Genomic DNA, 16,143 nt, shown 5'->3' on the forward strand with positions numbered 1-16,143 from the left:
CCGGTCTTCTGGGGAGTGGGGAGGGGGGTGGGGCTGACAGCGAGGCAGGCTTGGGTAACAAGCTAATTGTTGGTCATTGCATATGCAAAGAACCAGGTTTCCGGGTTCCAAGGAAAAAAGTTTCCTTGGTAACCAACTTTGTCTGGTTCTATAGAATATCATGGCCCTCCTAGGTCAGGCCATCTTGCCTTTCTGTAGTCCTCGTTGGATCCCTAAATCATAGACAGCTTGGATTGTCTCTGTGGGGTGGATGTATTGTCCTCGTGTTTGACCTGGCGGCAGTAGCGAGGTCCGAGAGCCTCTGCTGGAACCGGGCGTGGGGGCGTGGGGGCGGGGCTCACCGGGAGCCCCCGGTGAAGGTGGGCAGCGCGCCAGGGGCGGGGCGAACCCGGGCGGCGAGGGTCGGGAATCGGGTCGTGGCGGGGGTGGGGGGCGGTCCCAGTTGTGCTCTCGGGGGTCCCCACTGCGGCTGGGAAAGCACCGGGAGCGCGGCAGGGGCGGGGCGAACCCGGGCGGCGCGGGGCGGGGGTCGGCTCCTGGCGGGGGTGGGGGAGGGCTTCCCACTTGTGCTCTCTGAGGTGGCCACTGCGGCTGGAAACGCGCCGGGAGCGCACCCGGGGCGGGCTAAACCCGGGCTGCGCGGGTCGAGATTCCGATGGCTGTGGGTGGCGGGTCGGTCCCAGTTGTGCTCCCGGGGGTCGCCACTGCTGCTGGGAACCCGCCGGAAGCGCGGCAGGGGCGGGGCGAACCCTGGCGGCGCGGGGAGAGGGGTGGGGTCCGGTCGCGGCGGGGGTCGGCTCCTGGCGGGGGTGGGGGAGGGCTTCCCTCTTGTGCTCTCGGGGTCGCCATTGCGGCTGGGCACGCCCATTTCGTGCGCTCCTGGGTCCCCAAGGATCGGCATCCAGTGGGCGCAGCGGACGGGTGCGGACCACAGGTCAGGGCACTGGGACTGCGTGGAGCAGGGAACCACGTATTCCGCCCTCTGTTGGCACATTCTCGGAGCTCCCCCACCTGGCGGTCGCAGAAAGGCCTCGCCTTTGGGGTCAAGGCCTTTACCGCTCCACCCCTCTGCTGAAAAATCTCCGAGTCTGCGCGGTTTTCCCAAGCAGCCTAGTGTCCGCTGGAAGTCCAAGGGACAGAACCCTGAACTCTGGCCGGCTGGCCCAGCCCTGCTTCTGGCGCTTTGTTAGGCCAGCGGGCCCTGGAGCACCTGCTGGGATGGGAAAGGGAAGGGTCCACGAATTGCACCCTAGAAACTTAGTAGGGTGCATGGATTTCAAACCCTGGTGGCCGCCCAGGCAGCAAAGAAGGGGGGAGGGCACCTTGCTGCCCTTTCATGGCAGAATCTGTGGCTGTCCTGCCGCGTGGGCCTTTTCATGGGGACCTTGTGCAATAAAAGTTTGGTGTTTTGGAACTGAATAATTAGAACGTGTAAAAAGTTTAAATTATGTGGTGGTGTAATTCAACACAAAACCAAACCAAACCAAGCTCCAAGTGTTTGGCACAGGGAGGTTTAAATATTGAAGGCCCGTTTTCCTTCCACTGTGGCATTCTATCAAGAAGTGTGCGGGTTTTGTTTTGTTTTATATTTTTTTAAGAAAAGTGTTCGAAGTGAGGGAAACAGGAAACCCAGAGGTGCCCCTGTAGTTTGGGGAAGGCCTTAGGAGGTCACTTGGAAATGCTGCTGGCTGGTGGGGGAGGGGGGCAGATGGGCTGTGCAGGCTTGTCCTTTGCATGCATGTTCTTGTGTGTGGAAACCCAACTCAGAGCCATCTCCTGATGTGTAAGCATTTCGCAGACAAACCTTGAGCTAAGCAATGCATTTTTTCCTAAGGAAATGTTTGTCTTAAGCGATGTAAATATCCTATGGATTTCCGCTCGATTCTGGCTTCAGGTCGGTTCCCCCAAAAGGCTCAGAAGCGACTTGAACAAAACAGTATGTTTTCCTCGTACCTTGTTCTCCTCATCTATGTTAAGGAAATGCTATATTCGCCTGGAATACTGCCTTTCTTCAAGATTCATGTCAATCAGTGTTTGGCCCCGGATGACTCACCTGCTGCCAATGTGACCTCAAGGCATGTCGTGGGGGAGGGGCCTGGTGCCATTCCCTGAGACAGTGCCTTTCTTTCCTTAGCTGACTGCTAGTGCCTGTAGAATATCTGGCTAGAGCCCAGCAGGGCGTACACCCCGCCTCAAGTCTAAGTCAGCAGCTTTCTCTATCTCTTTCATACTTTAATAACAGTTGATGGCACAAAAGCTCTGAGCGATCAAATCATATCGAATCTTCATTTCAGATTGAAGATGCATTCCATGGGATTGCCATCCTAAGTCTTTCCATCGTTATGGAATATCTGTCCATGTATTCAGGACAGTTTTCAACCAGGGTGTATAACTTCCAGCGTGCCAGTCTTGTCATCGTCAGTACATCCATGGCAAAGTGTTGTATTCATGTTGACATTATTGAAAGGGAATTTTTTTAATTTCCTTTTCAGATTATTATCTGCTAATGTATACAGATAAAACTGTGTAATCATTCGTTTTTATCAGTTTGGACAGCTTGAGAGTTGTCTTTAATTTCTTTCCTTTGTTATACTTTAAGATTTTCCGGGCACATACATGTACTGCCTCACCCCTAATCTCAGTCATGTGTGCAAAGAACTTCTGTCCTTTTATTTGTTTATTTATTTGTTGCAACATTGAATTCGTTTGGACTATGCTGGGTCTCTGCTGCAAGATGGAAGTCGCTAGGACCTCTGGACTGCAGTCTGCCATCTCTTCCTGACCTCTTGTTGACCTCTGCAGAATCCTGGTTGGTGGGAGCTTGTTAGTTCCTTGTTCCTTTACCAGGACCTCCTGTGGTAAGTGTTTTCTCTTCTCTGTTGCCTGGTAAGGGTGGATGGTCATTGGCATCCCAAAGCTAGCTAGAAGTCAGTGATTTAGGCAGGCTTGTGCATAGATATGGGAGAGGGCAATGGCACCCCACTCCAGGACTCTTGCGTGGAAAATCCCATGGACGGAGGAGCCTGGTAGGCTGCAGTCCATGGGGTCGCTAAGAGTCGGACACCACTGAGCGACTTCACGTTCACTTTTCACTTTCATGCATGGGAGGAGGAAATGGCCACCCACTCCAGTGTTCTTGCCTAGAGAACCCCAGGGACTGCGGGGCCTGGTGGGCTGCCATCTACGGGGTCGCACAGAGTCGGACACGACTGAAACGACTTAGCAGCGGCGGCGGCGGCGGCGGCGGCGGCGGCAGCAGAAGCAGAAGCAGTGCATCGATATCAAAAGGGTTGCGAACAGTCAGGTAGGATCACATATGTCACCGTGAAACACTACTTCTCCACGTAGCCAAAGCTAACCAAAGATTTCTGTTCTAGGTCAACCTAGAAGAGATCACTTAAGAGGTAAAGAAACTGAAACTCCATTAGCAAAGGCAGTTCAACCTCTCAAGAAAACTTGTGCTAGGCACAGAACTGTTTCCTGGGGGTCCACTTTCCCTACAACCTCCTTATCCCATTCTGTACCCATTCCTTTGCTTCCCCCATCCTGAAACTGCCACCTGGAAGACAGAACTACTTCGTTTTCCTTCCTCAAGTGCCATTGCATTCCACATACCTTCGTGTAATAACAAGTCATGCATTTCCCTTCAGCAACCAAGAACTGACTTTTCTATTGGCATTCGATATAGCGCGCCACCCCCCCCACCAACAAGAACAGAACAGAACAAAACAAAACAATTGCTTTCTTACATTTAACATGTCAGGATGGTGCCAGACACTATTCATGGAGAGTCAAAAATCTCTTTTGTTTCTGTGTAAAAGGGAGGTCCTTTCAAGTCGTGAGTGTTTCAGAACTTTCATTTCTTTGGAAATGACCTAGCTATTCAATACACTGGCGTCACTTAGTTTAGCACAAGGATAGAAACTCGGGGAACCAAAACACCTGGAGAAACGTTTGTCAGTTCAGTTCAGTTCAGTTGCTCAGTCGTGTCTGCCTCTTTGGGACCCCGTGGCCTGCAGGACGCCAGGCTTCCGTGTCCGTCACCAACTCCAGGGGCTTGCTCAAACTCATGTCCATCGAGTCAGTGATGCCATCCAGCCATCTTATCCTCTGTCGTCCCTTTCTCCTCTGCCTTCAATCAAGACTATGAGAGGCAGATATTTTAGAGTATAATTATTGTTAAGGGTTTGTCTAAAAGCTCATATCCCATTTACATTTTTTACTTTTGTTGTTGTCGTTTCCAGGTACTTTCTTGCTGACGAACAAGCTTGTGACAGATATAACAATAGAGCAATTTTTACCTCAGAAGAAACCTAGGCACTATGAACAGGTTGTGCTTAATGTTGTTGACTCTTAGACATGTCTAGAGTGGAGGAGCAAAACCAAAAATACTAGCTATTTCATATTGACTAGTTCCCAGTTCACGGGACTCTGACTTCCATTTAGGTCAATGTTTTCTTGGATTCCCAGGAGTTTGATTTGGAAGGGCTGCCTTGTCTTGAGACCATTGAAATCAGAACTCAGAACCTGAGCAATCTTATCAAAAACCACAAGGCTCACACTGACACATACCTAAATCCAGAGAGACAGACAAGACATCTTCCAGTTTTCCGCCTGAGATTTAAAATATTTCTTTGAGCCGGTCTTCTGGGGAGTGGGGAGGGGGGTGGGGCTGACAGCGAGGCAGGCTTGGGTAACAAGCTAATTGTTGGTCATTGCATATGCAAAGAACCAGGTTTCCGGGTTCCAAGGAAAAAAGTTTCCTTGGTAACCAACTTTGTCTGGTTCTATAGAATATCATGGCCCTCCTAGGTCAGGCCATCTTGCCTTTCTGTAGTCCTCGTTGGATCCCTAAATCATAGACAGCTTGGATTGTCTCTGTGGGGTGGATGTATTGTCCTCGTGTTTGACCTGGCGGCAGTAGCGAGGTCCGAGAGCCTCTGCTGGAACCGGGCGTGGGGGCGTGGGGGCGGGGCTCACCGGGAGCCCCCGGTGAAGGTGGGCAGCGCGCCAGGGGCGGGGCGAACCCGGGCGGCGAGGGTCGGGAATCGGGTCGTGGCGGGGGTGGGGGGCGGTCCCAGTTGTGCTCTCGGGGGTCCCCACTGCGGCTGGGAAAGCACCGGGAGCGCGGCAGGGGCGGGGCGAACCCGGGCGGCGCGGGGCGGGGGTCGGCTCCTGGCGGGGGTGGGGGAGGGCTTCCCACTTGTGCTCTCTGAGGTGGCCACTGCGGCTGGAAACGCGCCGGGAGCGCACCCGGGGCGGGCTAAACCCGGGCTGCGCGGGTCGAGATTCCGATGGCTGTGGGTGGCGGGTCGGTCCCAGTTGTGCTCCCGGGGGTCGCCACTGCTGCTGGGAACCCGCCGGAAGCGCGGCAGGGGCGGGGCGAACCCTGGCGGCGCGGGGAGAGGGGTGGGGTCCGGTCGCGGCGGGGGTCGGCTCCTGGCGGGGGTGGGGGAGGGCTTCCCTCTTGTGCTCTCGGGGTCGCCATTGCGGCTGGGCACGCCCATTTCGTGCGCTCCTGGGTCCCCAAGGATCGGCATCCAGTGGGCGCAGCGGACGGGTGCGGACCACAGGTCAGGGCACTGGGACTGCGTGGAGCAGGGAACCACGTATTCCGCCCTCTGTTGGCACATTCTCGGAGCTCCCCCACCTGGCGGTCGCAGAAAGGCCTCGCCTTTGGGGTCAAGGCCTTTACCGCTCCACCCCTCTGCTGAAAAATCTCCGAGTCTGCGCGGTTTTCCCAAGCAGCCTAGTGTCCGCTGGAAGTCCAAGGGACAGAACCCTGAACTCTGGCCGGCTGGCCCAGCCCTGCTTCTGGCGCTTTGTTAGGCCAGCGGGCCCTGGAGCACCTGCTGGGATGGGAAAGGGAAGGGTCCACGAATTGCACCCTAGAAACTTAGTAGGGTGCATGGATTTCAAACCCTGGTGGCCGCCCAGGCAGCAAAGAAGGGGGGAGGGCACCTTGCTGCCCTTTCATGGCAGAATCTGTGGCTGTCCTGCCGCGTGGGCCTTTTCATGGGGACCTTGTGCAATAAAAGTTTGGTGTTTTGGAACTGAATAATTAGAACGTGTAAAAAGTTTAAATTATGTGGTGGTGTAATTCAACACAAAACCAAACCAAACCAAGCTCCAAGTGTTTGGCACAGGGAGGTTTAAATATTGAAGGCCCGTTTTCCTTCCACTGTGGCATTCTATCAAGAAGTGTGCGGGTTTTGTTTTGTTTTATATTTTTTTAAGAAAAGTGTTCGAAGTGAGGGAAACAGGAAACCCAGAGGTGCCCCTGTAGTTTGGGGAAGGCCTTAGGAGGTCACTTGGAAATGCTGCTGGCTGGTGGGGGAGGGGGGCAGATGGGCTGTGCAGGCTTGTCCTTTGCATGCATGTTCTTGTGTGTGGAAACCCAACTCAGAGCCATCTCCTGATGTGTAAGCATTTCGCAGACAAACCTTGAGCTAAGCAATGCATTTTTTCCTAAGGAAATGTTTGTCTTAAGCGATGTAAATATCCTATGGATTTCCGCTCGATTCTGGCTTCAGGTCGGTTCCCCCAAAAGGCTCAGAAGCGACTTGAACAAAACAGTATGTTTTCCTCGTACCTTGTTCTCCTCATCTATGTTAAGGAAATGCTATATTCGCCTGGAATACTGCCTTTCTTCAAGATTCATGTCAATCAGTGTTTGGCCCCGGATGACTCACCTGCTGCCAATGTGACCTCAAGGCATGTCGTGGGGGAGGGGCCTGGTGCCATTCCCTGAGACAGTGCCTTTCTTTCCTTAGCTGACTGCTAGTGCCTGTAGAATATCTGGCTAGAGCCCAGCAGGGCGTACACCCCGCCTCAAGTCTAAGTCAGCAGCTTTCTCTATCTCTTTCATACTTTAATAACAGTTGATGGCACAAAAGCTCTGAGCGATCAAATCATATCGAATCTTCATTTCAGATTGAAGATGCATTCCATGGGATTGCCATCCTAAGTCTTTCCATCGTTATGGAATATCTGTCCATGTATTCAGGACAGTTTTCAACCAGGGTGTATAACTTCCAGCGTGCCAGTCTTGTCATCGTCAGTACATCCATGGCAAAGTGTTGTATTCATGTTGACATTATTGAAAGGGAATTTTTTTAATTTCCTTTTCAGATTATTATCTGCTAATGTATACAGATAAAACTGTGTAATCATTCGTTTTTATCAGTTTGGACAGCTTGAGAGTTGTCTTTAATTTCTTTCCTTTGTTATACTTTAAGATTTTCCGGGCACATACATGTACTGCCTCACCCCTAATCTCAGTCATGTGTGCAAAGAACTTCTGTCCTTTTATTTGTTTATTTATTTGTTGCAACATTGAATTCGTTTGGACTATGCTGGGTCTCTGCTGCAAGATGGAAGTCGCTAGGACCTCTGGACTGCAGTCTGCCATCTCTTCCTGACCTCTTGTTGACCTCTGCAGAATCCTGGTTGGTGGGAGCTTGTTAGTTCCTTGTTCCTTTACCAGGACCTCCTGTGGTAAGTGTTTTCTCTTCTCTGTTGCCTGGTAAGGGTGGATGGTCATTGGCATCCCAAAGCTAGCTAGAAGTCAGTGATTTAGGCAGGCTTGTGCATAGATATGGGAGAGGGCAATGGCACCCCACTCCAGGACTCTTGCGTGGAAAATCCCATGGACGGAGGAGCCTGGTAGGCTGCAGTCCATGGGGTCGCTAAGAGTCGGACACCACTGAGCGACTTCACGTTCACTTTTCACTTTCATGCATGGGAGGAGGAAATGGCCACCCACTCCAGTGTTCTTGCCTAGAGAACCCCAGGGACTGCGGGGCCTGGTGGGCTGCCATCTACGGGGTCGCACAGAGTCGGACACGACTGAAACGACTTAGCAGCGGCGGCGGCGGCGGCGGCGGCGGCGGCGGCGGCAGCAGAAGCAGAAGCAGTGCATCGATATCAAAAGGGTTGCGAACAGTCAGGTAGGATCACATATGTCACCGTGAAACACTACTTCTCCACGTAGCCAAAGCTAACCAAAGATTTCTGTTCTAGGTCAACCTAGAAGAGATCACTTAAGAGGTAAAGAAACTGAAACTCCATTAGCAAAGGCAGTTCAACCTCTCAAGAAAACTTGTGCTAGGCACAGAACTGTTTCCTGGGGGTCCACTTTCCCTACAACCTCCTTATCCCATTCTGTACCCATTCCTTTGCTTCCCCCATCCTGAAACTGCCACCTGGAAGACAGAACTACTTCGTTTTCCTTCCTCAAGTGCCATTGCATTCCACATACCTTCGTGTAATAACAAGTCATGCATTTCCCTTCAGCAACCAAGAACTGACTTTTCTATTGGCATTCGATATAGCGCGCCACCCCCCCACCAACAAGAACAGAACAGAACAAAACAAAACAATTGCTTTCTTACATTTAACATGTCAGGATGGTGCCAGACACTATTCATGGAGAGTCAAAAATCTCTTTTGTTTCTGTGTAAAAGGGAGGTCCTTTCAAGTCGTGAGTGTTTCAGAACTTTCATTTCTTTGGAAATGACCTAGCTATTCAATACACTGGCGTCACTTAGTTTAGCACAAGGATAGAAACTCGGGGAACCAAAACACCTGGAGAAACGTTTGTCAGTTCAGTTCAGTTCAGTTGCTCAGTCGTGTCTGCCTCTTTGGGACCCCGTGGCCTGCAGGACGCCAGGCTTCCGTGTCCGTCACCAACTCCAGGGGCTTGCTCAAACTCATGTCCATCGAGTCAGTGATGCCATCCAGCCATCTTATCCTCTGTCGTCCCTTTCTCCTCTGCCTTCAATCAAGACTATGAGAGGCAGATATTTTAGAGTATAATTATTGTTAAGGGTTTGTCTAAAAGCTCATATCCCATTTACATTTTTTACTTTTGTTGTTGTCGTTTCCAGGTACTTTCTTGCTGACGAACAAGCTTGTGACAGATATAACAATAGAGCAATTTTTACCTCAGAAGAAACCTAGGCACTATGAACAGGTTGTGCTTAATGTTGTTGACTCTTAGACATGTCTAGAGTGGAGGAGCAAAACCAAAAATACTAGCTATTTCATATTGACTAGTTCCCAGTTCACGGGACTCTGACTTCCATTTAGGTCAATGTTTTCTTGGATTCCCAGGAGTTTGATTTGGAAGGGCTGCCTTGTCTTGAGACCATTGAAATCAGAACTCAGAACCTGAGCAATCTTATCAAAAACCACAAGGCTCACACTGACACATACCTAAATCCAGAGAGACAGACAAGACATCTTCCAGTTTTCCGCCTGAGATTTAAAATATTTCTTTGAGCCGGTCTTCTGGGGAGTGGGGAGGGGGGTGGGGCTGACAGCGAGGCAGGCTTGGGTAACAAGCTAATTGTTGGTCATTGCATATGCAAAGAACCAGGTTTCCGGGTTCCAAGGAAAAAAGTTTCCTTGGTAACCAACTTTGTCTGGTTCTATAGAATATCATGGCCCTCCTAGGTCAGGCCATCTTGCCTTTCTGTAGTCCTCGTTGGATCCCTAAATCATAGACAGCTTGGATTGTCTCTGTGGGGTGGATGTATTGTCCTCGTGTTTGACCTGGCGGCAGTAGCGAGGTCCGAGAGCCTCTGCTGGAACCGGGCGTGGGGGCGTGGGGGCGGGGCTCACCGGGAGCCCCCGGTGAAGGTGGGCAGCGCGCCAGGGGCGGGGCGAACCCGGGCGGCGAGGGTCGGGAATCGGGTCGTGGCGGGGGTGGGGGGCGGTCCCAGTTGTGCTCTCGGGGGTCCCCACTGCGGCTGGGAAAGCACCGGGAGCGCGGCAGGGGCGGGGCGAACCCGGGCGGCGCGGGGCGGGGGTCGGCTCCTGGCGGGGGTGGGGGAGGGCTTCCCACTTGTGCTCTCTGAGGTGGCCACTGCGGCTGGAAACGCGCCGGGAGCGCACCCGGGGCGGGCTAAACCCGGGCTGCGCGGGTCGAGATTCCGATGGCTGTGGGTGGCGGGTCGGTCCCAGTTGTGCTCCCGGGGGTCGCCACTGCTGCTGGGAACCCGCCGGAAGCGCGGCAGGGGCGGGGCGAACCCTGGCGGCGCGGGGAGAGGGGTGGGGTCCGGTCGCGGCGGGGGTCGGCTCCTGGCGGGGGTGGGGGAGGGCTTCCCTCTTGTGCTCTCGGGGTCGCCATTGCGGCTGGGCACGCCCATTTCGTGCGCTCCTGGATCCCCAAGGATCGGCATCCAGTGGGCGCAGCGGACGGGTGCGGACCACAGGTCAGGGCACTGGGACTGCGTGGAGCAGGGAACCACGTATTCCGCCCTCTGTTGGCACATTCTCGGAGCTCCCCCACCTGGCGGTCGCAGAAAGGCCTCGCCTTTGGGGTCAAGGCCTTTACCGCTCCACCCCTCTGCTGAAAAATCTCCGAGTCTGCGCGGTTTTCCCAAGCAGCCTAGTGTCCGCTGGAAGTCCAAGGGACAGAACCCTGAACTCTGGCCGGCTGGCCCAGCCCTGCTTCTGGCGCTTTGTTAGGCCAGCGGGCCCTGGAGCACCTGCTGGGATGGGAAAGGGAAGGGTCCACGAATTGCACCCTAGAAACTTAGTAGGGTGCATGGATTTCAAACCCTGGTGGCCGCCCAGGCAGCAAAGAAGGGGGGAGGGCACCTTGCTGCCCTTTCATGGCAGAATCTGTGGCTGTCCTGCCGCGTGGGCCTTTTCATGGGGACCTTGTGCAATAAAAGTTTGGTGTTTTGGAACTGAATAATTAGAACGTGTAAAAAGTTTAAATTATGTGGTGGTGTAATTCAACACAAAACCAAACCAAACCAAGCTCCAAGTGTTTGGCACAGGGAGGTTTAAATATTGAAGGCCCGTTTTCCTTCCACTGTGGCATTCTATCAAGAAGTGTGCGGGTTTTGTTTTGTTTTATATTTTTTTAAGAAAAGTGTTCGAAGTGAGGGAAACAGGAAACCCAGAGGTGCCCCTGTAGTTTGGGGAAGGCCTTAGGAGGTCACTTGGAAATGCTGCTGGCTGGTGGGGGAGGGGGGCAGATGGGCTGTGCAGGCTTGTCCTTTGCATGCATGTTCTTGTGTGTGGAAACCCAACTCAGAGCCATCTCCTGATGTGTAAGCATTTCGCAGACAAACCTTGAGCTAAGCAATGCATTTTTTCCTAAGGAAATGTTTGTCTTAAGCGATGTAAATATCCTATGGATTTCCGCTCGATTCTGGCTTCAGGTCGGTTCCCCCAAAAGGCTCAGAAGCGACTTGAACAAAACAGTATGTTTTCCTCGTACCTTGTTCTCCTCATCTATGTTAAGGAAATGCTATATTCGCCTGGAATACTGCCTTTCTTCAAGATTCATGTCAATCAGTGTTTGGCCCCGGATGACTCACCTGCTGCCAATGTGACCTCAAGGCATGTCGTGGGGGAGGGGCCTGGTGCCATTCCCTGAGACAGTGCCTTTCTTTCCTTAGCTGACTGCTAGTGCCTGTAGAATATCTGGCTAGAGCCCAGCAGGGCGTACACCCCGCCTCAAGTCTAAGTCAGCAGCTTTCTCTATCTCTTTCATACTTTAATAACAGTTGATGGCACAAAAGCTCTGAGCGATCAAATCATATCGAATCTTCATTTCAGATTGAAGATGCATTCCATGGGATTGCCATCCTAAGTCTTTCCATCGTTATGGAATATCTGTCCATGTATTCAGGACAGTTTTCAACCAGGGTGTATAACTTCCAGCGTGCCAGTCTTGTCATCGTCAGTACATCCATGGCAAAGTGTTGTATTCATGTTGACATTATTGAAAGGGAATTTTTTTAATTTCCTTTTCAGATTATTATCTGCTAATGTATACAGATAAAACTGTGTAATCATTCGTTTTTATCAGTTTGGACAGCTTGAGAGTTGTCTTTAATTTCTTTCCTTTGTTATACTTTAAGATTTTCCGGGCACATACATGTACTGCCTCACCCCTAATCTCAGTCATGTGTGCAAAGAACTTCTGTCCTTTTATTTGTTTATTTATTTGTTGCAACATTGAATTCGTTTGGACTATGCTGGGTCTCTGCTGCAAGATGGAAGTCGCTAGGACCTCTGGACTGCAGTCTGCCATCTCTTCCTGACCTCTTGTTGACCTCTGCAGAATCCTGGTTGGTGGGAGCTTGTTAGTTCCTTGTTCCTTTACCAGGACCTCCTGTGGTAAGTGTTTTCTCTTCTCTGTTGCCTGGTAAGGGTGGATGGTCATTGGCATCCCAAAGCTAGCTAGAAGTCAGTGATTTAGGCAGGCTTGTGCATAGATATGGGAGAGGGCAATGGCACCCCACTCCAGGACTCTTGCGTGGAAAATCCCATGGACGGAGGAGCCTGGTAGGCTGCAGTCCATGGGGTCGCTAAGAGTCAGACACCACTGAGCGACTTCACGTTCACTTTTCACTTTCATGCATGGGAGGAGGAAATGGCCACCCACTCCAGTGTTCTTGCCTAGAGAACCCCAGGGACTGCGGGGCCTGGTGGGCTGCCATCTACGGGGTCGCACAGAGTCGGACACGACTGAAACGACTTAGCAGCGGCGGCGGCGGCGGCGGCGGCGGCGGCAGCAGAAGCAGAAGCAGTGCATCGATATCAAAAGGGTTGCGAACAGTCAGGTAGGATCACATATGTCACCGTGAAACACTACTTCTCCACGTAGCCAAAGCTAACCAAAGATTTCTGTTCTAGGTCAACCTAGAAGAGATCACTTAAGAGGTAAAGAAACTGAAACTCCATTAGCAAAGGCAGTTCAACCTCTCAAGAAAACTTGTGCTAGGCACAGAACTGTTTCCTGGGGGTCCACTTTCCCTACAACCTCCTTATCCCATTCTGTACCCATTCCTTTGCTTCCCCCATCCTGAAACTGCCACCTGGAAGACAGAACTACTTCGTTTTCCTTCCTCAAGTGCCATTGCATTCCACATACCTTCGTGTAATAACAAGTCATGCATTTCCCTTCAGCAACCAAGAACTGACTTTTCTATTGGCATTCGATATAGCGCGCCACCCCCCCACCAACAAGAACAGAACAGAACAAAACAAAACAATTGCTTTCTTACATTTAACATGTCAGGATGGTGCCAGACACTATTCATGGAGAGTCAAAAATCTCTTTTGTTTCTGTGTAAAAGGGAGGTCCTTTCAAGTCGTGAGTGTTTCAGAACTTTCATTTCTTTGGAATGACCTAGCTATTCAATACACTGGCGTCACTTAGTTTAGCACAAGGATAGAAACTCGGGGAACCAAAACACCTGGAGAAACGTTTGTCAGTTCAGTTCAGTTCAGTTGCTTCAGTCGTGTCTGCCTCTTTGGGACCCCGTGGCCTGCAGGACGCCAGCTTCCGTGTCCGTCACCAACTCCAGGGCTTGCCTCAAACTCATGTCCATCGAGGTCAGTGATGCCATCCAGCCATCTTATCCTCTGTCGTCCCTTTCTCTTCTGCCTTCAATCAAGACTATGAGAGCAGAGATTTTAGAGTATAATTATTGTTAAGGGTTTTGTCTAAAAGCTCATATCCCTTTACATTTTTTACTTTTGTTGTTGTCGTTTCCAGGTACTTTCTTGCTGACGAACAAGCTTGTGACAGATATAACAATAGAGCAATTTTTACCTCAGAAGAAACCTAGGCACTATGAACAGGTTGTGCTTAATGTTGTTGACTCTTAGACATGTCTAGAGTGGAGGAGCAAAACCAAAAATACTAGCTATTTCATATTGACTAGTTCCCAGTTCACGGGACTCTGACTTCCATTTAGGTCAATGTTTTCTTGGATTCCCAGGAGTTTGATTTGGAAGGGCTGCCTTGTCTTGAGACCATTGAAATCAGAACTCAGAACCTGAGCAATCTTATCAAAAGCCACAAGGCTCACACTGACACATACCTAAATCCAGAGAGACAGACAAGACATCTTCCAGTTTTCCGCCTGAGATTTAAAATATTTCTTTGAGCCGGTCTTCTGGGAGTGGGGAGGGGGGTGGGGCTGACAGCGAGGCAGGCTTGGGTAACAAGCTAATTGTTGGTCATTGCATATGCAAAGACCAGGTTTCCGGGTTCCAAGGAAAAAAGTTTCCTTGGTAACCAACTTTGTCTGGTTCTATAGAATATCATGGCCTCCTAGGTCAGGCCATCTTGCCTTTCTGTAGTCCTCGTTGGATCCCTAAATCATAGACAGCTTGGATTGTCTCTGTGGGGTGGATGTATTGTCCTCGTGTTTGACCTGGCGGCAGTAGGCGAGGTCCGAGAGCCTCTGCTGGAACCGGGCGTGGGGGCGTGGGGGCGGGGCTCACCGGGAGCCCCCGGTGAAGGGGGCAGCGCGCCAGGGGCGGGGCGAACCCGGGCGGCGAGGGTCGGAATCGGGTCGTGGCGGGGGTGGGGGGCGGTCCCAGTTGTGCTCTCGGGGGTCCCCACTGCAGCTGGGAAAGCACGGGAGCGCGCAGGGCGGGGCGAACCCGGGCGGCGCGGGCGGGGGTCGGCTCCTGGCGGGGTGGGGGAGGGCTTCCCACTTGTGCTCTCTGAGGTGGCCACTGCGGCTGGAAACGCGCCGGGAGCGCACCCGGGGCGGGCTAAACCCGGGCTGCGCGGGTCGAGATTCCGATGGCTGTGGGTGCGGGTCGGTCCCAGTTGTGCTCCCGGGGGTCGCCACTGCTGCTGGGAACCCGCCGGAAGCGCGGCAGGGGCGGGGGCGAACCCTGGCGGCGCGGGGAGAGGGGTGGGGTCCGGTCGCGGCGGGGGTCGGCTCCTGGCGGGGGTGGGGGAGGGCTTCCTCTTGTGCTCTCGGGGTCGCCATTGCGCTGGGCACGCCCATTTCGTGCGCTCCTGGGTCCCCAAGGATCGGCATCCAGTGGGCGCAGCGGACGGGTGCGGACCACAGGTCAGGGGCACTGGGACTGCGTGGAGCAGGAACCACGTATTCCGCCCTCTGTTGGCACATTCTCGGAGCTCCCCCACCTGGCGGTCGCAGAAAGGCCTCGCCTTTGGGGTCAAGGCCTTACCGCTCCACCCCTCTGCTGAAAATCTCCGAGTCTGCGCGGTTTCCCAAGCAGCCTAGTGTCCGCTGGAAGTCCAGGGACAGAACCCTGAACTCTGGCCGGCTGGCCCAGCCCTGCTTCTGGCGCTTGTTAGGCCAGCGGGCCCTGGACACCTGCTGGGATGGGAAAGGGAAGGGTCCACGAATTGCACCCTAGAAACTTAGTAGGGTGCATGGATTTCAAACCCTGGTGGCCCGCCCAGGCAGCAAAGAAGGGGGAGGGCAACCTTGCTGCCCTTTCATGGCAGAATCTGTGGCTGTCCTGCCGCGTGGGCCTTTTCATGGGACCTTGTGCAATAAAAGTTTGGTGTTTGGAACTGAATAATTAGAACGTGTAAAAAGTTTAAATTATGTGGTGGTGTAATTCAACACAAACCAACCAAACCAAGCTCCAAGTGTTTGGCACAGGGAGGTTTAAATATTGAAGCCCGTTTTCCTTCCACTGTGGCATTCTATCAGAAGTGTGCGGTTTTGTTTTGTTTTTATATTTTTTTTAAGAAAAGTGTTCGAAGTGAGGGAAACAGGAAACCCAGAGGTGCCCTGTAGTTTGGGGAAGGCCTTAGGAGGTCACTTGGAAATGCTGCTGGCTGGTGGGGGAGGGGGGCAGATGGGCTGTGCAGGCTTGTCCTTTGCATGCATGTTCTTGTGTGTGGAAACCAACTCAGAGCCATCTCCTGATGTGTAAGCATTTCGCAGACAAACCTTGAGCTAAGCCAATGCATTTTTCCTAGTAAGAATGTTTGTCTTAAGCGATGTAAATATCCTATGGATTTCGCTCGATTCTGGCTTCAGTCGGTTCCCCCCAAAAGGCTCAGAAGCGACTTGAACAAAACAGTATGTTTTCCTCGTACCTGTCTCCTCATCTATGTTAAGGAATGCTATATTCGCCTGGAATACTGCCTTTCTTCAAGATTCATGTCAATCAGTGTTTGGCCCCGGATGACTCACCTGCTGCCAATGTGACCTCAAGGCATGTCGTGGGGAGGGGCCTGGTGCCATTCCCCTGAGACAGTGCCTTTCTTTCCTTAGCTGACTGCTAGTGCCTGTAGAATATCTGGCTAGAGCCCAGCAGGGCGTTACACCCCGCCTCAAGTCTAAGTCAGCAGCTTCTCTATCTCTTTCATACTTTATAACAGTTGATGGC

The sequence above is a fragment of the Bubalus kerabau genome, chromosome 3 (assembly GCF_029407905.1).
Source record: "Bubalus kerabau isolate K-KA32 ecotype Philippines breed swamp buffalo chromosome 3, PCC_UOA_SB_1v2, whole genome shotgun sequence".
NCBI classification, from domain to species: Eukaryota; Metazoa; Chordata; class Mammalia; order Artiodactyla; family Bovidae; genus Bubalus; species Bubalus kerabau.